At 40.2% G+C, this 23311-nt stretch overlaps 1 long non-coding RNA gene across 1 annotated transcript in view; it reads left to right on the top strand.

The window, feature by feature from the left end:
• Positions 1 to 6017, top strand: part of LOC132657257 (uncharacterized) — a 51584-nt gene extending 45567 nt beyond the window's left edge. Inside the window, exon 3 of the long non-coding RNA XR_009595134.1 lies at positions 4460 to 6017. This is a non-coding gene — a long non-coding RNA (uncharacterized LOC132657257). The remainder of the gene's footprint in view (positions 1 to 4459) is intronic.
• Positions 6018 to 23311: the final 17294 nt, after the last annotated feature.

Genomic DNA, 23311 nt, shown 5'->3' with positions numbered 1-23311 from the left:
GAAACCTGAGACTATCAAAGAAGGGGTTTCCTTTGTCTATAGTTTTGGCACATATGTTTTATAATTAAAGAAAAAATGAGGGGAAAGGCAGCATGTGTACAAGTGTGGAAAATACAGAAAGTAGCTACTATGAGGAATTACCGTTCATATGGGTAATATTTTGTATATTTGTCAAAACCTAAATCCAGGGGTGAATGAGAACTGGAATACGAGGAGAAACCTTTGGGAAGAAGTAGCTAACCAACCCCAAGTTGCAGTTTTCAATTCATATGTCTTGTGACACTGCTGACTGGGTCTTAGGAAATTCTAGGACTTCCATCAGAACTCCTAGTGTAGCCAAAGGGCACCTTAGGCCACTGTGTTTGACTCAACTGTGCTCTTAGTCCTTGGAAAGCCAAATAGATAAAAAGTTTGCTTCATTTCTAGCATCCTAGCATTTACAATTTGAACAAATTAGATTTCTAGCATATCTTATCAACCATAACAAATCAATGGTATGAGTAAGGCATGTTTTGGGTCATTGTTAATATTTGATTTCATTTTCTAATAGAGATGTGCATGAGCTATACATCAATAGAGCCAAATAATATCATTATGTGCTTTACATATTGAAATTCTATCAGATGTCTGGAGTCAAATGTACAGTAATAAAAGTTGATTAGCAAAGTTGTCAGTTTTATATAAAAACAGTGACAAAAACTTTTAAATAAGTGAATGGGGAAACAGATTGGCAGTTACTAAAATATTAAAAGTGTCTTAACATGGTAACCTTTTGGAAGAATAGTATATATTCTCGAAAACTTTTATATAAATATAAATAAATAAATAAATAAATAAATAAATAAATATATATATAAATCCAGGAAAACAACAGAATGGGAAAGACTAGAGATCTCTTCAAGAAAATTAGAGATACCAAGGGAACATTTCATGCAAAGATGGGCTCGATAAAGGACAGAAATGGTATGGACCTAACAGACGCAGGAGATATTAAGAAGAGGTGGCAAGAATACATGGAAGACTGTACAAAAAGATCTTCACGACCCAGATAATCATGATGATGTGATCACTAATCTAGAGCCAGACATCCTGGAATGTGAAGTCAAGTGGGCCTTAGAAAGTATCACTACGAACAAAGCTAGTGGAGATGATGGAATTCCAGTTGAGCTGTTTCAAATCCTGAAAGATGATGCTGTGAAAGTGCTGCACTCAATATGCCAGCAAATTTGGAAAACTCAGCAGTGGCCACAGGACTGGAAAAGGTCAGTTTTCATTCCAATCCCAAAGAAAGGGAATGCCAAAGAATGCTCAAACTACCGCACAATTGCACTCATCTCACATGCTACTAAAGTAATGCTCAAAATTCTCCAAGCCAGGCTTCAGCAATACGTGAACCATGAACTTCCTGATGTTCAAGCTGGTTTTAGAAAAGGCAGAGGAACCAGAGATCAAATTGCCAACATCTGCTGGATCATGGAAAAAGCAAGAGAGTTCCAGAAAAACATCTATTTCTGCTTTATTGACTATGCCAAAGCCTTTGACTGTGTGGATCACAATAAACTGTGGAAAATTCTGAAAGAGATGGGAATACCAGACCACTTGACCTGCCTCTCGAGAAATCTGTATGCAGGTCAGGAAGCAACAGCTAGAACTAGACATGGAACAACAGACTGGTTCCAAATAGGAAAAGGAGAACGTCAAGGCTATATATTGTCACCCTGCTTATTTAACTTATATGCAGAGTACATCATGAGAAATGCTGGACTGGAAGAAGCACAAGCTGGAATCAAGATTGCCGAGAGAAATATCAGTAACTTCAGATATGCAGATGACACCACCCTTATGGCAGTAAGTGAAGAGGAGCTAAAAAGCCTCTTGATGAAAGTGAAAGAGGAGAGTGAAAAAGTTGGCTTAAAGCTCAACATTCAGAAAACTAAGATCATGGCATCCGGTCCCATCACTTCATGGGAAATAGACGGGAAACAGTAGAAACAGTGTCAGACTTTATGTTTTTGGGCTCCAAAATCACCACAGATGGTGATTGCAACCATGAAATTAAAAGATGCTTACTCATTGGAAGAAAGGTTATGACCTACCTAGATAGCATATTCAAAAGCAGGGACATTACTTTGCCAACAAAGGTCCATCTAGTCAAGGCTATGGTTTTTCCAGTGCTCATGTACGGATGTGAGAGTTGGACTGTGAAGAAGGCTGAGCGCAGAAGAATTGATGCTTTTGAACTGTGGTGTTGGAGAAGACTCTTGAGAGTCCCTTGGACTGCAAGGAGATCCAACCAGTCCATTCTGAAGGAGATCAGTCCTGGGATTTCTTTGGAAGGAATGATGCTGAAGCTGAAACTCCAGTACTTTGGTCACCTCATGCGAAGAGTTGACTCATTGGAAAAGACTGTGATGCTGGGAGGGATTGGGGGCAGTAGGAGAAGGGGACGACCGAGGATGGGATGGTTGGATGGCATCACGGACTCGATGGACATGAGTCTGAGTGAACTCCGGGAGATGGTGATGGACAGGGAGGCCTGGTGTGCTGCGATTCATGGGGTCGCAATGAGTTGGACACGACTGAGCGACTGAAGTGAGTGAGTGAGTAAAGTGAGTGCAGAAATTTAAATAATGCAAGACAAAATAAAAGGGAGTAGATAATATAATTTTAAACATTGTAGAATCATCTGGGTATTAGCATTCATAAATGTAAATAAAATGCCATAAAAATTGCATTTAATTATTATTTATTTTCATTTAAGGCTCAAGTCTTTCACAACAAAATGTCTTTCTTCACATTTGTGAGGAAAATTTAAAAGCAGAAGATAAACTGTGCCACCTGAAGATTTTCAAAGCAGGAAAATCTTCAAAATTACATACAACATCCATGAAACCCCTCTCTGATGCAGATATCATGAAGGGTCTAAAGAATGTGAACAAGCAATTATTAGGCATTGTTAGGCTGAATAGTTATGATTCTAAGTACACATTCTCATGGAAATTAATTAGCTGCAAGTTTATCAATGCTGTAAGTGATGCTGAAATATACATTTGGCTATTCAGCTTTCTGAAGGCCAAGGGTGAAGCTGACTGGCAATTTCAGGGATGTCTGTGAATGAAGTTAACAACTTTGCTTCTCCCAATCTGCAGAAATAAGTGCTTCTGCAGACAGAAAAGTGTCTCCAGAATTAATAGCAAATGAGTCACATGATGAATATGAGTGCTGAAGGCAAAGACAACACACTTTGGAGAAGGTGGTATTTTATTTTACGTTGCTGCCAGAAAGGAATCACACAGGTGAAAATCAGGATCGTAACTTACACAATGTGATTGACCATATTCCAAACGTAAATATATTCTCAAGGTTTTTCTCCTTTGCTAGTTCTAGTGACTAGAAATCAAGTTATCAAAACCTAAACAGGCAATATGTTGGAGATTGTTGCTTCTACAGTTTCACTGAACCACTTGCTTAAACTGCTCAAGAAAACTCTAAAGTTTCAGATTCCCTGTTGTTCTGGAATGCTGTAATTTCAGGAATGAAATAGGAACAGAGCTTGCTAGTAGTGATTGGGGTATCTTATAGATTATTTTCAATAATAACCTAGTGGCTCACTCAGTAAAGAATCCACCTGCAATGCAGAAGCCTGCCTGCAGTGCAGGAGACCTGGGTCAAGAAGATCCCCTGGAGAAGGAAATGGCAACCCACTCCAGTATTCTTGCCTGGAGAATTCCATAGACAGGGGAGCCTGGTGGGCTATAGTCCATGGGGTCGCAAACAGTTGGACATTTTATCTATCAGATAAAATCTTCAATGAACCCAGTGGAGGGGAGAGAAAAGTATTTTAAAATTCAAATATTTAAGATGATTTTAAAAGTATTTTAAATCATCTTAGACCACGTGAGCCCTGGTAGTTCAGATGGTTCAGGTGGTCCTGCAATGCAGGAGACATGGGTTCGATTCCTGGGCTGGGAAGATCCCCTGGAGAAGGGAACATCTACTCACTCCAGTATTCTTGCCTAGAGAATCTCCCTGGACAGAGGAGCCTGGTGGGCCACAGTCCATGGGGGTCACAAAGAGCTGGACAGGACTGAGCAACTGAGCACATAGCACAAACCAGGTGAAGTCATTCATTAATGCACTTATTTATTTATTTTTGTAGCCAAACTTGGAAGCCATGAAGTTCATTTAGGCATAAAACTTGAAGGATTGTTTTGGATGTATCTGGCACTCCAGCAAATTGCATTTTCTAAGTATGGCTGCACTAACATGTGTCCCATTGCATATGCTCTTCAAAGAGTATGATACTGACAATAGTTTTGCCCATTAAAACTAGATGTGTGTTTGCAACTGTCTTGACCAACAGAATGTGGCAGAAGTGATGCTGTGTGACTTTCAAGTCTACATTATAATTAGGCAGTATGATTCCACTTGTTGTCTTTTTTGTCTCCCTCTCTCTTAGCTTGTTCACTTTTCAAACACAGCCCCCATGTTGTGTGGAAGATCAGGCCTCATGGTGAGGCTGTGCCTGTGGGTTTCCATCCAGCAGCCCAAGCTCAAGTCTCAGCTGACAGCTGGAATCAAATGCCAGATTGGTGAGTAAACAAGCCTTTGGATGATTCCAGGTGCCAGACTTCAAACTTCTAGCTGCAGCTCCAGACCTAACGGAGAAGAAACCAATTCCCCCAGGGTACCCTGTGTGAATTCTGACCCACAGGAATCATGGCCAGTAATGAAGGACTCTTGTTTTCATCCAGTCCACTCTGAGTGATTGTTAATGCAGCAGCAGATCTCCGGCAGACAGCGAAGTAATTTTCCCACCTCTCCTGCTTGCTGGCTTTCCCACTGTAGTCAGAACATGCTTCTTCACAAACAAAATCAATTCATGAAGTTTGTATAAAAAGGAGGAAATTGAACTGGAGTTCTCCAAAGAGGATAAAACGTTAAAATGGTGATTTAAAAAGTGTAGTGGTTGAAAATTAACAATGAAAATATTAATATAAATCAAAACTATAAAGATTCAGAATAAAAGTAAGAGAAAAGAATAATTTTAAAAACTAAAGTACAGTGATGATGGTGTGACCTGGACTGAGTACAAGGATCCGGGGACCTCGAAAAACAAGATTTTCCTTGGTAACATGGACAATAATTCCCACAAGAAGAACATATTTGAGATGCCGTTCCAGGCTCGCTTCGTGCGCATCCAGCCCGTGGCCTGGCACAACCGTATCACCCTGCGCGTGGAGATGCTGGGCTGTTAGTGGTAGGCCCGGCCGCAGTGACCGAAGGGCCCTGGGGCAGATGCTCCTTTCTGCGGACCTGCTGCCTCCTCCGCCTTGCCCTCCTGATTGTAGCTGACCTGGGGCAGGCAGTGTCTCCCTCCCAGTCACCTCTCCCTCCCTCCTCTTCCCTTGCCCCCCTCCCAGGGGTCTCTGGCACCCAGTCCTCAAGCCATCCCATTTGCTTAGGCACGGTGGGAGCTGAGTAGGTCTGGGATGGACAGGGAAGGGCAAAGTACAGAGCATGGGTGACCTGTGCCTCTCAAGGTTCCCACGTCCAGCCCCCGTGTCCTCCCTGCACCGCTCCCACACCCCACACCCCCAGGGCCCTGGAGGAATAAACAGGCCCTGAGGCCCCAGGCTGGAGAGAACAGCCCGAGGCATGACGCTGCACTCCTGGCCCCCCGAGACGTCCCCTTCATCCCCTCCCACCCCCCACAGATGCCTCTTGACTCACTGTCATCCTGAAGCCTAGAAAGAGGTAGAAGGTGGGGTGGAGTGGGTCTGTGGAGTGACGGTGGAGGAGGCGGATGAGCACGGAGAAGGCGGGGAGCCCCTCTGTGCTGGTTCTTTACCCCAGAGTACACAGGCAGCTTCCAAAATATATTTATATCACCCCCTGAAAAAAAAATGAAAATTAAGAGTAATTAAAGAAAAAGAATTAAAACATTTTAAAATGAGAAAATTCTTTGTTTCCTCCATCCTTCCCTCCCTTACTCCCTTTTCCATCCCTCCTTTCCTTTCACAAGGAACCAATTTTCAAATAAAACCTGTCCTTATAAAAACGAATTAAACATAAAATGATAAATTTTACTCATAGTTGACACTTAAATAAAAATTCCAGTTATATACATGTTTGAAAGCATACGCATTCTCAGTTAACATCTGACTCTTTGCGACCCCATGGACTGTAGCCCTCCAGTCTGTTCTGTCCATGGAATTCTCCAGGCAAGAATATTGGAGTGGGTATTCCCTTCCCCAGGGGATCCTCCCAACCCAGGAACTGAACCTGGGTCTCCTGCATTTTGCAGGCAGATTTTATATGTATATACACATATATATGTATATACATGTAATACTAAGGTCCATCCTTTATTTAGACGTCTTTTTTTGTTGTTGTTGTTGCTGTTTTGGTCTCCCTGCACTGTACAGCAGAACCTTATGTTTTTTATTATCTATTAGAAAATTTTTTTGTTGTTATTGAAGGATAATTGCTTTACAGAATTTTGTTGTATTATGTTAAACCTCAACATGAATCAGCCATAGGTACACATATAAACTCCCTCCCATCTCCCTCTCCATCCCATGCCTGTAAGTTGATACCCAGCCCCTGTTTCAGATTCCTGAGCCATACAGTAAATTCCCATTGGCTATTTTACATATGGTAATGTAAGTTTCCATGTTACTCTTTCCATACATCTCACCCTCTCCTCCCCTCTCCCCATGTCCATAAGTCTGTCCTCTGTCTATTTCTCCACTGTTGCCCTGTAAGTAAATTCTTCAGTACCATTTTTCTAGATTCTGTATATATGTGTTAGAATATGATATTTACTTTTCTCTTTCTGACTTACTTCATTCTGCATAATAGGTTCTAGGTTCATCCACCTCATTTGAACTGACTCAAATGCATTCCTTTTTATGGCTGAGTAATACAGCTCAGTTGGTGAAGAATCTGCCTGCAGTGTGGGAGACCTGGGTCTGATCCCTGAGTTGGGAAGATCTCCTGGGGAAGGGAAAGGCTACCCACACCAGTATTCTGGCCTGGAGAATTCCATGGACTGTATAGTCCACAGGGGCACAAAGAATCAGACACGACTGAGCAACTTTCACTTTCACTTAGTATTTCATTGTGTATATGTACCACAATTTCTTTATCGATTCACCTGTCAATGGACATCTAGCTTGCTTCCGTGTTCTAGCTATTGTAAATAGTGCTGCAATGAACAATGGGATACATGTGTTTCTTTCAATTTTGGTTTCCTCAGGGTATATTCCTAGGAGTAGGATTGCTGGGTCATATGGTGGTTTTATTCCTGGTTTTTAACGGAATCTTCATACGGTCTTCCATAGTGGCTGTATCAGTTTACATTCCTACTGACAGTGCAAGAGCATTCCCTTTTCTCCACACCCTCTCCAGCATTTATTGTTTGTAGACTTTTTGATGAGGGCCATTCTGACTGGTGTGAGGTGATATCTCATCGTAGTTTTGATTTGCATTTCTCTAATAATGAGCGACTGCAGCCGTGAAAAGATGCTTACTCCTTGGAAGAAAAGTTGTGACCAACCTAGATAGCATATTGAAAAACAGAGACATTACTTTGCCAACAAAGGTCTGTCTAGTCAACGCTATGATTTTCCCAGTGGTCATGTAAGGATTGAGAGTTAGACTGTGAAGAAAGTTGAGCACCGCAGAATTGAGGCTTTTGAACTGTGGTGTTGGAGAAGACTCTTGAGAGTCCCCTGGACTGCAAGGAGATCCAACCAGTCCATTCTAAAGGAGATCAGGGAGGTGGGAGGGGGGTTCATGTTTGGGAACGCATGTACACCTGTGGTGGATTCATGTCAATGTATGGTAAAACCAATACAGTATTATAAAGTAAAATAAAGTAAAAAAAATTAAAAAAAAAAAAAAAAGGAGATCAGTCCTGGGCGTTCTTTGGAAGGAATGATGCTAAAGCTGAAACTGCAGTACTTTGGCCACCTCATGCGCAGTGTTGACTCATTGGAAAAGACTCTGATGCTGGGAGGGATTGGGGGCAGGAGGAGAAGGGGATAACAGAGGATGAGATGGCTGGATGGCATCACTGACTCGATGGACGTGAGTCTGAGTGAACTCCAGGAGTTGGTGATGGACAGGGAGGCCTGGCGTGCTGCGATTCATGGGGTCGCAAATATCGGACACGGCTGAGCAACTGAACTGAACTGAACTGAATAATGAGCAATGTTGAGCAAATTTTCATGTGTTTGTTAGCCATCTGTATGTTTTCTTTGGAGAAATGTCTGTTTGGGTCTTTTCCCCACTTTTTGATTGGGTTGTTTTTCTGGCATTGAGTTGTATGAGCTGCTTGTATATTTTGAAAATTAATCCTTTGTCAGTTGTTTCATTTGCTATTATTTTCTCCCACTCTGAGGGTTGTCTTTTCATTCTGCTTATAGTTTCCTTTGCTGTGCCAAAGCTTTTAAGTTTTTTAAAAGCTTTTAACAGGTCCCACTTGTTTACTTTTGTTTTTATTTCCATTACTCTAGAAGGCAGGTCATAGAGGTTCTTGCTTTGATTTATGTCATCAAGTGTTCTGCCTATGTTTTCCTCTGAGAGTTTTATAGTTTCTGATCTTACATTTAGGTCTTTAATCTATTTTGAGCTTATCATTGTGTATGGTGTTAGGAAGTGTTCTAATTTCATTCTTTTACATGTAGCTGTCCAGTTTTCCCAGCACCATTTGTTGAAGAAGCTGTCTTTGCCCCATTGTGTATTCTTGCCTCCTTTGTCAAAAGTAAGGTACCCATAGGTGCATGGGTTTATTTCTGGGCTTTTTATGTTGTTCCATTGGTCTATATTTCTGTTTTTGTGCGAGTACCATACTGTCTTGATGACTATAGCTTTGTAGTACAATGTGAAGTCAGGAAGGTTGATTCCTCTAGTTCCATTCTTCTTTCTCAAGACTACTTTGGCTATTTGGGGTCTTTTGTGTTTCCATATGAATTGTGAAATTTTTTGTTATACTTCTGTGAAAAATGCCATTGGTAATTTGATAGGCATCTCATTGAATCTGTAGACTGCATTTGGTAGTATAGTTATTTTTACAATATTGATTCTTCCTACCCAGAAACATGGGATATCTCTCCATGTGTTTATGTCATCTTTGATTTCTTTCATTAGTGTCTTATAATTTTCTGAGTAAAGTTCTTTTGTCTCCTTCAGTTCATTTCAGTCACTCAGTCGTGTCCGGCTCTTTGCGACACTATGAATTGCATGCATCATGCCAGGCCTCCTTGTCCATCACCAACTCCCAGAGTTCACTCAGACTCACGTCGATCGAGTCAGTGATGCCATCCAACCATCTCATCCTCTGTCATCCCCTTCTCCTCCTGCCCCCAATCCCTCCCAGCATCAGAGTCTTTTCCAATGAGTCAACTCTTTGCATGAGGTGGCCAAAGTATTGGAGCTTCAGCTTTAGCATCATTCCTTCCAAAGAATACCCAGGACTGATCTCCTTTAGAATGGACTGGTTGGATCTCCTTGCAGTCCAAGGGACTCTCAGGAGTCTTCTCCAACACCACAGTTCAAAAGCCTCAATTCTTCGGCGCTCAGCTTTTTTCACAGTCCAACTCTCACATCCATACATGAGCATTGGAAAAACCATAGCCTTGACTAGATGGACCTTTGTTGGCAAGGTAATGTCTCTGCTTTTGAATATGCTATCTAGCTTGGTCATAACTTTTCTTCCAAGGAGTAAGCATCTTTTAATTTCATGGCTGCAATCACCATCTGCAGTGACTTTGGAGCCCCTCAAAATAAAGTCTGACACTGTTTCCACTGTTTCCCCACCTATTTCCCATGAAGTGATGGGACTAGATGCCATGAGCTTTATTTTCTGAATATTGAGCTTTAAGCCAACTTTTTCCCTCTCCTCTTTCACTTTCCTCAAGAGGCTTTTTAGTTCCTCTTCACTTTCTGCCATAAGGGTGGTGTCATCTGCATATCTGAGGTTCTTGATATTTCTCCCGGCAGTCTTGATTCCAGCTTGTGCTTCTTCCAGCCCAGTGTTTCCAGAGGTAGGTTTATTCTTAGATATTTACTTCTTTTTGTTGCAGTGGTGAATGGTATTGATTCCTCAATTTCTCTTTCTGATTTTTCATTGTTAGTATATGGAAATACAAGTGATTTCTCTGTATTGATTTTGTATCCTGCAACTTTACTAAATTCACTGATTAGCTCTAGTAATTTTGATACTATCTTTAGGGTTTTCTATGTACAGTATCATGTCATCTACAAACAGTGAGAGTTTTACTTCTTTTCTGATCTGGATTCCTTTTATTTCTTTTTCTTCTCTGATTGCTGGAGTTAGGACTTCCAGAACTGTGTTGAATAATAGTAGTGAAAGCGGACACCCTTGTCTTGTTCCTGATCTTAGGGGGAATGCTTTCAGTTTTTCACCATCGAGAATAAAGTTTGCTGTAGGCTTATCATATATGGCCTTTTCTATGTTGAGGTAGGTTCCTTCTATGTCCATTTTTTGAAGAGTTTTCATTGTAAATGTGTGCTGCATTTTGTCAAAGGCTTTTCCTGCATCTATTGAGGAGATGATAAGGTTTTTATCTTTCAATTTGTTAATATAGTGTATCACATTGATTGATTTTCAAATATTGAAGAGTCCTTGCATTCTTGGAATAAGCCCAGCTTGACCATGGTGTATGAGCTTTTTGATGTGTTGCTGAATTCTGTTTGCCAAAATTTTGTTGAGATTTTTGCATCTATGTTCATCAGGGATAATTGGCCTATAGTTTTCTTTTTTGTGTTGTCTTTGTTTAGTTTTGGTATCAGGGTGATGGTGGCCTCGTAGAATGAATTTGGAAGTGTTCCTTCCTCTGCAACTTTTTGAAAGAGTTTTAGAAAGATAGGCATTAGCTCTTCTCTACATGTTGGATAGAATTCTCCTGTGAAGCCATCTGGTCCTGGTCTTTTGTGTTTTGGGAGATTTTTGATCACAGCTTCAATTTCAGTGCTTGTAATTGGGTTGTTCATAATTTCCATTTCTTCCTGGTTCAGCCTTGGAAGATTGAATTTTTCTAAGAATTTGTCCATTTCTTCCAAGTTATCCATTTTTTTCCAATATAGTTTTTCATAGTAGTCTCTTATAATCCTTTGTATTTCTGCATTGTCTGTTGTAACCTTTTCTTTTTTCATATGTGATTTTGTTGATTTGATTTTTCTCTCTTTTTTTCTTGATGAATCTGGCTAAAAGTTTGTCAATTTTGTTTATGTTTCTCAAAGAAACAACTTACAGTTTTATTAATCTTTAGTATTGTTTCTTTCATTTCATTTTCATTTATTTCTTCTCAGTCTTTATGATTTCTCTCCTTCTGCTAATTTTTATTTTTATTTTTTTTGTTCTTTTTCAGTTGTTTTAGGTGTAAAGTTAGGTTGTCTATTTGATGTTTTTCTTGTTTCTTGAGGTAGGATCATGTTGCTATAAATTTCACTCTTAGAATGGCTTTTGCTGCATCCTGTAAGTTTTGAGTAGTGTTTTGATTTTCAATTGTTCCTGGAAATTTTTTGATTTCCCTTTTGATTTCTTCAGTAACTTGTTGGTAATTTAAAAACGTGTTGTTTAATCTCCATGTGTTTGTGTTTCTCACAGTTTTTTTCTTGTAATTGATATTTAGTCTCACAACATTGTGGTCAGAGAAGATGCTTGATGTAGTTTCAGTTTTCTTAAATTTACTGAAATTTGATTTGTGACCCAAGATGTGGTCTACCTGGAGAATGTTCCATGTACACTTGAGAAGAAGGTGTATTCATCTGCATTTGGATGGAATGTCCTGAAGATATCAATGAGATCTATGTCATCTAATGTATCATTTAAGACTTATGTTTCCTTATTAATTTTCTGATTTGATGATCTGTCCATTGGTGACAGTGGGGTGTTAAAGTCTCCTACAATTATTGTGTTACTGTCAATTTCTCCTTTTATGTCTTAGTATTTCTCTTGTGTATTGAGGTTCTCCTATGCTGGGTGCATAGATATTTACAATTGCTATGCCTTCCTCTTGGATTGATCCCTTGATCATTATGTAGTGTCCTTCCTTAACTGTTGTTATCTATTTTATTTTAAGGTCTATTTTGTCTGATATGAGAATTGATACTCCAGGTTTCTTTTGCTTTCCATTTGCATGGAATATATTTTTCCATCCTCTAACTTTCAGTCTATATGTGTCTTTAGAACTGATTGGGTTTCTTGCAGACAGCATATATATGGGTCTTGTTTTTTCATCTATTAAGTCAGTCTGTGTCTTTTGGTTGAAGCATTTAATCCATTTACATTTAAAGCACTTGTTTATATACATCTTCCCATTGCCATTTTCTTAATTTTGGGGGGTTGATTTTGCAGATCTTTTTTCTTCTCTTGTATTTCTTAACTATATAAGTCTGTTTAATTTTTATTGTAAAGCTGGTTTGGTGGTACTGAATTCTCTTAACTTTTGCTTGTCTGAAAAGCTTTTTATTTCTCCATCAATTTTGAATGAGACCTTGGCTGGGTACAGTAATCTAGGCTGTAGATTTTTCCCTTTCAGTACTTTAAATATATCCTGCGATTCCCTTCTGGCCTGCAGAGTTTCTGCTGAAAGATCAGCTGCAAAGTGTATGGGGTTTCTCTTGTATGTTACTTGTTGCTTCTCCCTTGCTGCTTTACTATTCTTTCTTTGTGTTTAGTCTTTGTTATTTTGATTAGTATGTGTCATGGCATATTTCTCCTTGGGTTTATCCTGTATGGGATTCTTTGTGACTCTTAGAGTTGATTGACTATTTTCTTCTCCATGTTGGGGAAATTTTCAACTATAATCTCTTCAAAAATTTTCTCATACCCTTTCTTTTTCTCTTCTTCTTCTGGGACACCTATAATTTGAATGTTGTTGTGTTTGATATTGTCCCAGAAGTCTCTGAGACTGTCCTCAGTTCTTTTCATTCTTTTCACTTTATTCTGCTCTTTAGAAGTTATTTCTACCATTTTATCTTCCAGCTCACTGATTCATTCTTCTGCTTCAGATATTCTGCTATCGATTCCTTCTAGAGTATTAATTCCAGCAATTGTGTTGCTTGTCTCTGTATGCTTATTCTTTAGTTCTTCTATGTCTGTTAGTTGATTCTTGCATTTTCTCCATTTTGTTTTCAAGGTTTTTGATCATCTGATTACTCTCATTATCCTGAATTCTTTTTCAGGTAGTTTGCCTATCTCCTCTTCATTTATTTGGACTTCTGTGTTTCTAGTTTGTTCCTTTATGTGTATAGTATTTCTCTGCCTTTTCATTATTTTTTTTAAATTTATTGTACTTGGAGTCTCCTTTTCCCAAGCTTCAGTGTTGAATTCTTTCTTCCTTTTGGTTTCTGCCCTCCTAAAGTTGTTCCAGTAGATTGTGTTAGCCTTGTATATGGTGAGATTTGTCCTGAGTTTTTGTTTATTTGTTTTTCCTCTGATAGGCGAAGCTGAGTGAGGTGGTAATCCTGTCTGCTGATGATTGGGTTTGCATTTTTGTTTTGTTTGTTGTTGAGATGAGGCATCCTGCACAGGGTGCTACTGGAGGTTGGGTGATGCTCTTTCTTGTATTCAAGTGGTTTCCTTTCTGTGAGGTCTCACTATTTTATACTCCCTAATGTTAGTTCTCTGGTAGTCTGGGGTCTTGGAGTTAGTGTTCCCACTCCAAAGGCTCAGGGCTTCATCTCTGGCCAGGAAATAAGATTCTGCATGTGGCTTGTTATGGCATTAAGTGAGATAAAAACAAATATTCCAAAACAAGAAACCAAAGATGAATCCCAGACAAATGGCAGTTAAAAAATCAGGTAAATAATAATTAAAATAATGGAATATACACATATACATATATACCCATGAGCAAAGTGAAAACAGGTCAACAAAAATGTACAATAGATTGACCTGTGAACAAAGGAAATCAAAAATTATATTTACCAGCTAAGAACAAAACTAACTAAAGCACAAGCTGGAAAACAAAACTAAAGCAAGGTTTCAAGTGGGGAATAAAGCAGTGAAAATAAAACTAACAAGATGTTGAGAAGAAAGGAAAGAAAGAAAAGAAAGAAAGAATAGATATACTAAGTTAAATAGAGGTAGATGAAGAAGATTCATATACATTTAAGATTAACTGCAAGGGGGAAAGAACAGTATGAAAGACAAACAAAAGAATAAATATAGAAAAAAATATAATAAGTTAAAAAAAATTAAAATCATAAAAAAGAAAAAAGAAAAAAATGGAAGAAGAAAGAAACAAGGGGAAAGAAAAATAAAAAGAAAACTCCACAGAACTACAAAAGCCAACGTAGAGGCAGAGGTTTATAGCAACATAAAAAGTGTGACTGAATATACACATATACATATATACCCATAAGCAAAATCAAAACAGTCCATCAAAAATAAAGTATAATAGATTGATTCAGCAAACAAAGGAAACCAAAATTTATATCTACCAGAACAAAACTAACTAAAGCACAAACTGGAAAACAAAACTAAAGTAAGGTGCCAATTGGGGAATAAAGCAATGAAAATAAAACTAACAAAATGTTGACAGGAAAGGAAAGGAAGAAAAGAAAGAAAGAATAGATATGCAAAGTTAAATAGAGGTAAATGAAGAAGATTTATATACATTAAAGATTAACTGCAAGGGGAAAAGAACAGCAGGAAAAACAAAGGAATACATGTAGAAAAAATATAATAGGTTTTTACAAAATTAAAAGTTAAAAAAAAGAGAGCAAAAAAGGGGAAAACACAGAACTGCAAAAGTAGAGGTTTATGACAACAATAAAAAATGTGACTGAGGGAAAAAAAAAGCCCAAAATCTTAATTAGATTTCATAATGCCAATAAAATCGGCAACTACAACAGAGCAGGGAGAAAAGGAAAAAAAAATCCAAAAGAATCTACAGAGCATGTCAAAACATAAGAATAATAAAAGTTTTTCTTGAGTCACTGCTGTCAGAGTCCTTTCACTTGCTGGGAGTCACAGTCCACCTCACCTCCCTTGCATTCTCTCCAACACTGTGCTGATCCCTGGGCCTGCTGTGGTGGCAGCTCAGATTCTATTCTGGTCCTACTCCTATGTGTTCTTGCTTCCAATGTTCGTAGCTATCAGAACTCGTGTGTTTTCTTTTGTGGGAGCTCTCAATGACCATTTATCTATTCCATAGACACAGACTCTGCTTAGTTGATCCTGTGGATTTAATGTGCAGCTTGTACAGCTAGTAGGAAGGCTTTGGGTCTTTTTCCTTAGCCACACTGCTCCTGGGTTTCAATTGTGGTTTTATTTCCACCTCTGCATGTGGGTTGTCCACTGGGGTTTGCTCCTGAGGCCGCCCTGGAGGACTTGGGTTTGCCCCTGTTAGGGCCAGGTGTGGAGGTGGTGCCGCTGCTTGGGTTGCAGGGGTTTTGGCAGCACCAGAAACAGCGTCAGGTACTCAGGGGAGCTGGTGGCTAGGGCAGCAGGAAAAATAGTGCTCTAGAAGGGTATGGCAACCAGTATTGGCCAATACACTCTAGTATTCTTGCCTGGAGAACACCCCTCCCTGATAGAGCAGCCTGGCAGGCCACAATCTACAAGGTCACAAAGAGTCAGACACTACCAAAGAGACCCTGTGTGCATAGGTGCAAGACTTTTTTTTGCCTGTGGCAGCTCTGCCCCAGTGAGAGTTGCGTGTGAAGGTGGCCCAGCTGCTTGGCTTGTGGGGAACCTGGTGGTGCCAAGTGTGCAGGGACAGAACTGCCTCTGCTGCAGGAATTATGGCCCTATAAGAGTCTTTTTTTTTTTTTTTTTTTTTTTTTGAGCCTCTTGTAGCTGAGAATCAGAAGGCCTCTTTCGCCAGTCTTTCTCCATAGCTCCACCCATTCAGGCACTTAGAGGGCTTCCTTGCCTGGGGTCCTTCTCTGTTGTTCCGCATGTCAGGTACATAGAGGCCCCCCCCCCCCCCCCGGCTGGGGTCCTACTCTGTAGATCAGGGCATCAGGCACTTAAAGGGGCACCCTGGGTGGGGCCCTACTCTATAGTTCAGGTGCATTAGTCACTTAAAGAAGCACCCTGAGTTGGGTCCTGCTCTGTAGTTCAGTGCCAGGCATTTGATGGGCCAACCTCTCTATTGTTCAGCTGCCGATGCTGGATGCTGGCATGTGGATGGAGAGAAAGGCTATGATCCACCCTCTATGGATGACTCAGCAGTATTGCCTTGCTTCCATGTCTGTCTGGCTTTCCTCCACAGGCATTTCCCAACAATCTCCTCCCTCACCTCCCTTCGATCTGTCTCTCCGCACTCAATAGCAACCCCCACCTTGGGATTACTCCACAGTCCTGAAACTCCAGCTCCCAGCTACTGCGCCTTCCAGGGGACCTGCATCCCTGTCCGAGGTACGTATGGCTGAGGCAAGGATCATCTGATTCTCCTTCCATTTAGGCTACCACAGATCATCTGTTTCACTCGCAGCCTTAAATGTTTCTCCTCTGACTCAGACAAATGCCCTGATGTGAAGATCGGACCCCTGCTCCAATTCCCCACCCACCAAGGGCAAGTCCAGTCTTACTAACACGCCTGTTTTTCCTCCTAGCTCCTTCATCCTACTGACTTTTTCTTGGTTCTATATATTCTTTTCCACTGGTCAGGTACTCCTCTTCGCTTTCAGCTGGTGTTCTGCATGCACTTCTGTGTCTGAAGTTGTATTCCTGATGTATCCGTGAAGAAAGACGTACTCCACCTCCGTGTACTCTTCTGCCCTCTTGTTCTCTTTGGCTTCCTTGCTTTTTACTGGATGTCCTCTTGTATTCCAGGATACCATCCAGGTCACCACATTACCTTTAGTTGTCATGTCTCCTTACTTTCATCTTGGCTATGACAGATTCTCACACTTTTCTTGTTTTTGATGTCCTTGAAAGTTTTGAGGAGTACAGTTTGAGTATTTTGGAGAATATCTCTCAATTAGGTCTGATCTTTCTTCTCATGATCAGAGGAAGGAAGGGGAGGAAGACCACAGAAACAAACAATCATTCTCATCATACCATATCAAAGATATATCTTATCAACACGATTTACCCTACTAATATTAGTCTTGATCACCTGGATGATGTAGAGGTTGTCAGGTTTCTCCAAGGTAAAGTTACCCTTTTCCCTAGAGTTTCCACACTCTGTTCTCTGGAAGGAAGTTGCTATGTGTATCCTGCATTTAAGGAGTTCTATTCCAGGGGCTTCCCTTGTGGTCCAGTGGTTAAGAATCTGCCTGCCAATACAGGGATGTGGGTTTGATCCCTGACTGGGGACCTAGGATCTCACATGCAACCAAGCCTGTGCACTGCAGCTACTGACCCCCATGAGTCTAGAGCCCATGCTCTGCAACAAGAGAAGCCACCTAAATAAGATGCCCACACACGACACTGGAGAGTAGCCCTCACTTGATGCTACTAAAGAAAAGCCTCGGTTCAGTTCAGTTCAGTCGCTCAGTCGTGTCCAACTCTTTGCGACCCCATGAATCCCAGCACGCCAGGACTCCCTGTCCATCACCAACTCCCGGAGTTCACTCAGACTCACGTCCATTGAGTCAGTGATGCCATCCAGCCATCTCATCCTCTGTCATTCCCTTCTCCTCCTTCCCCCAATCCCTCCCAGCATCAGAGTCTTTTCCAATGAGTCAATTCTTTGCATGAGGTGGCCAAAGTACTGGAGTTTCAGCTTTAGCATCATTCCTTCCAAAGAAATCCCAGGGCTGATCTCCTTCAGAATGAACTGGTTGGATCTTCTTGCAGTCCAAGGGACTCTCAAGAGTCTTCTCCAACACCACACTTTAAAAGCATCAATTCTTCAGTGCTCAGCTTTCTTCACAGTCCAACTCTTACATCCATACATGACTACTGGAAAAACCATAGCCTTGACTAGACGGACCTTAGTCGGCAAAGTAATGTCTCTGCTTTTGAATATACTATCTAGGTTGCTCATAACCTTTCTTTCAAGGAGTAAGCGTCTTTTAATTTCATGGCTGCAATCACCATCTGCAGTGATTTTGGAGCCCCCCAAAATAAAGTCTGACACTGTTTCCCCATCTATTTCCCATGAAGTGATGGGACCGGATGCCATGATCTTCCTTTTCTGAATGTTGAGCTTTAAGCCAACTTTTTCACTCTCCTCTTTCACTTTCATCAAGAGGCTTTTAGTTCCTCTTCCCTTTCTGCCATAAGGGTGGTGTCATCTGCATATCTGAGGTTATTGATATTTCTCCTGGCAATCTTGATTCCAGCTTGTGCTTCTTCCAGTCCAGCATTTCTCATGATGTAGTCTGCATATAAGTTAAATAAGCAGGGTGACAATATACAGCCTTAATGTACTCCTTTTCCTATTTGGAACCAGTCTGTTGTTCCACATCCAGTTCTAACTGTTGCTTCCTGATCTGCATACAGGTTTCTCAAGAGGCAGGTTAGGTGGTCTGGTATTCCCATCTCTTTCAGAATTTTCCACAGTTTATTGTGATCCACACAATCAAAGGCTTTGGCATAGTCAGTAAAGCAGAAATAGATGTTTTTCTGGAACTCTCTTGCTTTTTCCATGATCCAGCGGATGTTGACAATTTGATCTCTGATTCCTCTGCCTTTTCTAAAACCAGCTTGAACATCAGGAAGTTCACAGTTCATGCATTGCTGAAGCCTGGCTTGGAGAATTTTGAGCATTACTTTACTAGCATGTGAGATGAGTGCAATTGTGCAGTAGTTTGAGCATTCTTTGGCATTGCCTTTCTTTGGGCTTGGAATGAAAACTGACCTTTTCCAGTCCTGTGGCCACTGCTGAGTTTTCCAAATTTGCTGGCATATTGAGTGCAGCAGTTTCACAGCATCATCTTTCAGGATTTCAAAGAGCTCAACTGGAATTCCATCACCTCCACTAGTTTTGTTCATAGTGATGCTTTCTAAGGCCCACTTGACTTCACATTCCAGGATGTCTGGCTCTAGATGAGTGATCACACCATCATGATTATCTGGGTCATGAAGATCTTTTTTGTACAGTTCTTCTGTGTATTCTTGCCATCTCTTCTTAGTATCTTCTGCTTCTGTTAGGTCCATACCTTTTCTGTCCTTTATCGAGCCCATCTTTGCATGAAATGTTCCCTTGATATCTCTAAGTTTCTTGAAGAGATCTCTAGTCTTTCCCATTCTGTTCTTTTCCTCTATTTCTTTGCATTGATCGCTGAGGAAGGCTTTCTTATCTCTTCTTGCTATTCTTTGGAACTCTGCATTCGATGCTTATATCTTTCCTTTTCTCCTTGGCTTTTCGCTTCTCTTCTCTTCACAGCTATTTGTAAGGCTTTCCCAGACAGCCATTTTGCTTTTTTGCATTTCATTTCCATGGGGATGGTCTTGATCCCTGTCTCCTGTACAATGTCATGAACCTCATTCCAAAGTTCATCAGGCACTCTATCTATCAGATGCAGGCCCTGAAATCTATTTCTCACTTCCACTGTATAATCATAAGGGATTTGATTTAGGTCATACCTGAATGGGCTAGTGGTTTTCCCCACTTTCTTCAATTTAAGTCTGAATTTGGTAATAAGGAGTTCATGATCTGAGCCACAGTCAGCTCCTAGTCTTGTTTTTGTTGACTGTATAGAGCTTCTCCATCTTTGGCTGCATAGAATAGAATCAATCTGATTTTGGTGTTGACCATCTGGTGATGTCCATGTGTAGAGTCTTCTCTTGTGTTGTTGGAAGAGGGTGTTTGCTATGACCAGTGCATTCTCTTGGCAAAACTCTATTAGTCTTTGCCCTACTTCATTCGACATTCCAAGGCCAAATTTGCCTGTTACTCCAGGTGTTTCTTGACTTCCTACTTTTGCATTCCAGTCCCCTATAATGAAAAGGACATCTTTTTTGGGGTGTTAGTTCTAAAAGGTCTTGTAGGTCCTCATAGAACTGTTCAACTTCAGCTTCTTCAGTATTACTGGCTGGGGCATAGACTTGGATAACTGTGATATTGAATGGTTTGCCTTGGAAACAAACAGAGATCATTCTGTCATTTTTGAGATTGCATCCAAGTACTGCATTTTTGGACTTTTCTGTTGACCATGATGGCTACTCCATTTCTTCTGAGGGATTCCTGCCCGCAGTAGTAGATATAATTGTCATCTGAGTTAAATTCACACATTCCAGTCCATTTTAGTTTGCTGATTCCTAGAATGTCAGTGTTCACTCTTGCCATCTCCTGTTTGACCACTTCCAATTTGCCTTGATTCATGGACCTGACATTCCAGGTTCCTATGCAGTATTGCTTTTTACAGCATCAGACCTTGCTTCTATCACCAGTCACATCCACAGCTGGGTATTGTTTTTGCTTTGGCTCCATCCCTTCATTCTTTCTGGAGTTTTTTTCCACTGACCTCCAGCCTACACAGCAACAAAGACCCAGCAGAGCCAAAAATAAATAAATACATAAAAATTGTTTTAAAAGAAGTTATATTCCACCTCCTTGAGAGAAGTGAGCTACATAAGTGTGGAATTCTTCTGCATAGATTAGTATTTTCTCCCACGTTTATTTGGTATTCAATTATGTATTTATACTAGTATGGGTTCAGGTGTTTATTTTATACTCTGGATTATAGTCCAATACTACTTTATTTTGTTGCTCAAATTATTGCATCTTTGACTATTCCAAGCTCCTTTCAGTTCAGTTCAGTCACTCAATTGTGTCTGACTCTTTGCGACTCCATGGACTGCAACACGCCAGTCTTCTCTGTCCATCCCCAACTCCCAGAGCCTACTCAAACTCATGTCCATTATGTTGGTGATGCCATCCAAGCTCCTTTAGTTGGCTTCATTGTCCTTCTACATATACACATCACTGTGTTTTAACTTTTTTTAAAAAAAGGCACTTTCTCACTTTCTGAAACTACAATATGCTCCAGGCTCATTTTGTGTATTTTGTGCTCCCATTCTAGAATTAGTCTTTTCCCCAAGGAATCCTAATTTCTTTTGTTGGAGAATGGGTATTATAAACCACAACTTGGGTGCTAGGTGTAATTGCTACTGGGATGTTATTGCTTCTTGGATTTTTCAGTCTACAGAGCAAGGAAATATATGTGTATACACTAATCTGTGCATATACATATATCTGTAAATATTTCCATAATAGATCCATATGTATCTACATTAAGCTAAACATAGTTTATACTGATATCTCCAACTCTAATCCATTCCCATGCAGATCATTCTAGCCTTCTTCTCTTGCTTCTTTGTAAGCTCCCACTCTAACAGTGAGAGATGGTTCCAACCATCCACCGTCCACTTGTTAACTCTCAGTATACTTGTATAGTGGCTTCAGAATAGGAAAAACTTGTCAACTAGAGTGTACTGCTTACGTACAATTTCTTTTGTTTTCAATCTTAAGTCTCCCCTCATTTTCAAAGTTACTTAGATCAGCACTTTTCCTTCCATTCCCTCCAAGGACGTTGTTTCACATATTTGTAATACACTTAGATTCTTCTGTCACATACCACATTCCATCCAGGGATTCCCTGATCCTGTAAATTTAAAAAAATTTGCAAGAGGTTTACTCTGAAAAATGCTATGGTTTTTGACACACGAATAGTGTCATGTATCTACCATTACAATGTCATGAAGAGTAGACTCATCACCCTAAATCTCTTCCATGCTTCATGCGTATAGCACCCTATGATACAATTTAAAAAGCATCTAGAATATTTGTAACTGTTTTCTACTTCTTGCATTTCTATTTTGTTCAATACTTTATACATTTTATTATCATTCTTGTTCTTCTAGAGTTACTATGTTTTTTCTCCCTCTGGCTTCTTGGATTCTTTCAAAGTTCTTTCCTTTTCTTTGATTTTCCACAGTATGAACATGATATGTATGCCTAGGTTTAAGCTTTTACTTGTTTGCTTTTTAATCCTGCTTGGTATTCACTGAGTTTCTGAATATGTGGTTTGGTGTCTATTATTAAGTTTGAAAAGTTCTTGATCATTATTACTCAAAATATTTCTTCTCTATTCTGTCTCTCTTTCCTTCTGGTATTCTGATTATGTGTACCTATATCTTTTCATATTGTCTCATAGTTATTGGATGTTCTCTATTTTTCTCTCTTTTTTGTCCTTTTCTTTAATTTTACTTTGGCAAGTTTCTATTGCCCTATATTCAAGCGCATTGATTTTTTCCTTAGCTGTCTAGTCTATGAATGTACCCATCAAAGGTATTCTTTATTTCTTCAAGTGTTTTGACTTCTAGTATTTCCTTTTGATTCTTATAGTTTCCATCTGTCTGATTAACACCTTATCTATCCTGACATGTGGTCTACTTTTTATGTTAGAGCCGTTTATGCATTAGTCATAGTTACCTTAATTTTTTTGTTTAATCACCTCAACATCTGAGTCATATATAAGTCTTCTTTTTTATTGCTTTATCTGGCACAAGGATTTCAACTCCAAGTGGAAAAACTGAAGAAATGAAAAATAGATTAAACAAGGGTAACAAATTTCTATTACTGAAGTATAAAGACATAGAGATAAATATTTAGTAAAAAAAAAAAAAAAGATAAATGAAAAGATAACACAGGGTGATAGAGTGAATACTCATGTACTTGTGCTCGTGTCCAACTCTTTGTGACTCCATGAGGAGCCTGCCAGGTTCTTCTGTCCATGGGAGTCTCCAGGTAAGAATACTGATGTAGGTTGCTGTGCCCTCCTCCAGAGGATCGTCCTGACCCAGGGATCAAACCCAGGTCTCCTGCATTGCAGGCAGATTCTTTACCATCTAAGCCACAAGGTATCTACAGTTCAGTTGTTCAGTCGCTCAGTCGTGTCCGACTCTTTGCAACCCCATGAATCGCAGCACACCAGGCCTCCCTGTCCATCACCAACTCTCGGAGTTCACTCAGACTCACGTCCATCGAGTCCGTGATGCCATCCAGCCATCTCATCCTCTGTTGTCCCCTTCTCCTCTTGCCCCCAATCCCTCCCAGCATCACAGTCTTTTCCAATGAGTCAACTCTTCGCATGAGGTGGCCAAAGTACTGGAGTTTCAGCTTTAGCATCATTCTTTCCAAAGAAATCCCAGGGCTGATCTTCAGAATGGACTGGTTGGATCTTCTTGCAGTCCAAGGGACTCTCAAGAGTCTTCTCCAACACCACAATTCAAAAGCATCAATTCTTCAGCTCTCAGCCTTCTTCACAGTCCAACTCTCACATCCATACATGACTACTGGGAAAACCATAGCCTTGACTAGACGGACCTTAGTTGACAAGGTAATGTTTCTGCTTTTGAATATGCTATCTA

Source organism: Ovis aries, chromosome 10 (genome assembly GCF_016772045.2).
Source record: "Ovis aries strain OAR_USU_Benz2616 breed Rambouillet chromosome 10, ARS-UI_Ramb_v3.0, whole genome shotgun sequence".
NCBI lineage: Eukaryota > Metazoa > Chordata > Mammalia > Artiodactyla > Bovidae > Ovis > Ovis aries.
This window is presented reverse-complemented; position numbering and strand designations above follow the sequence as displayed.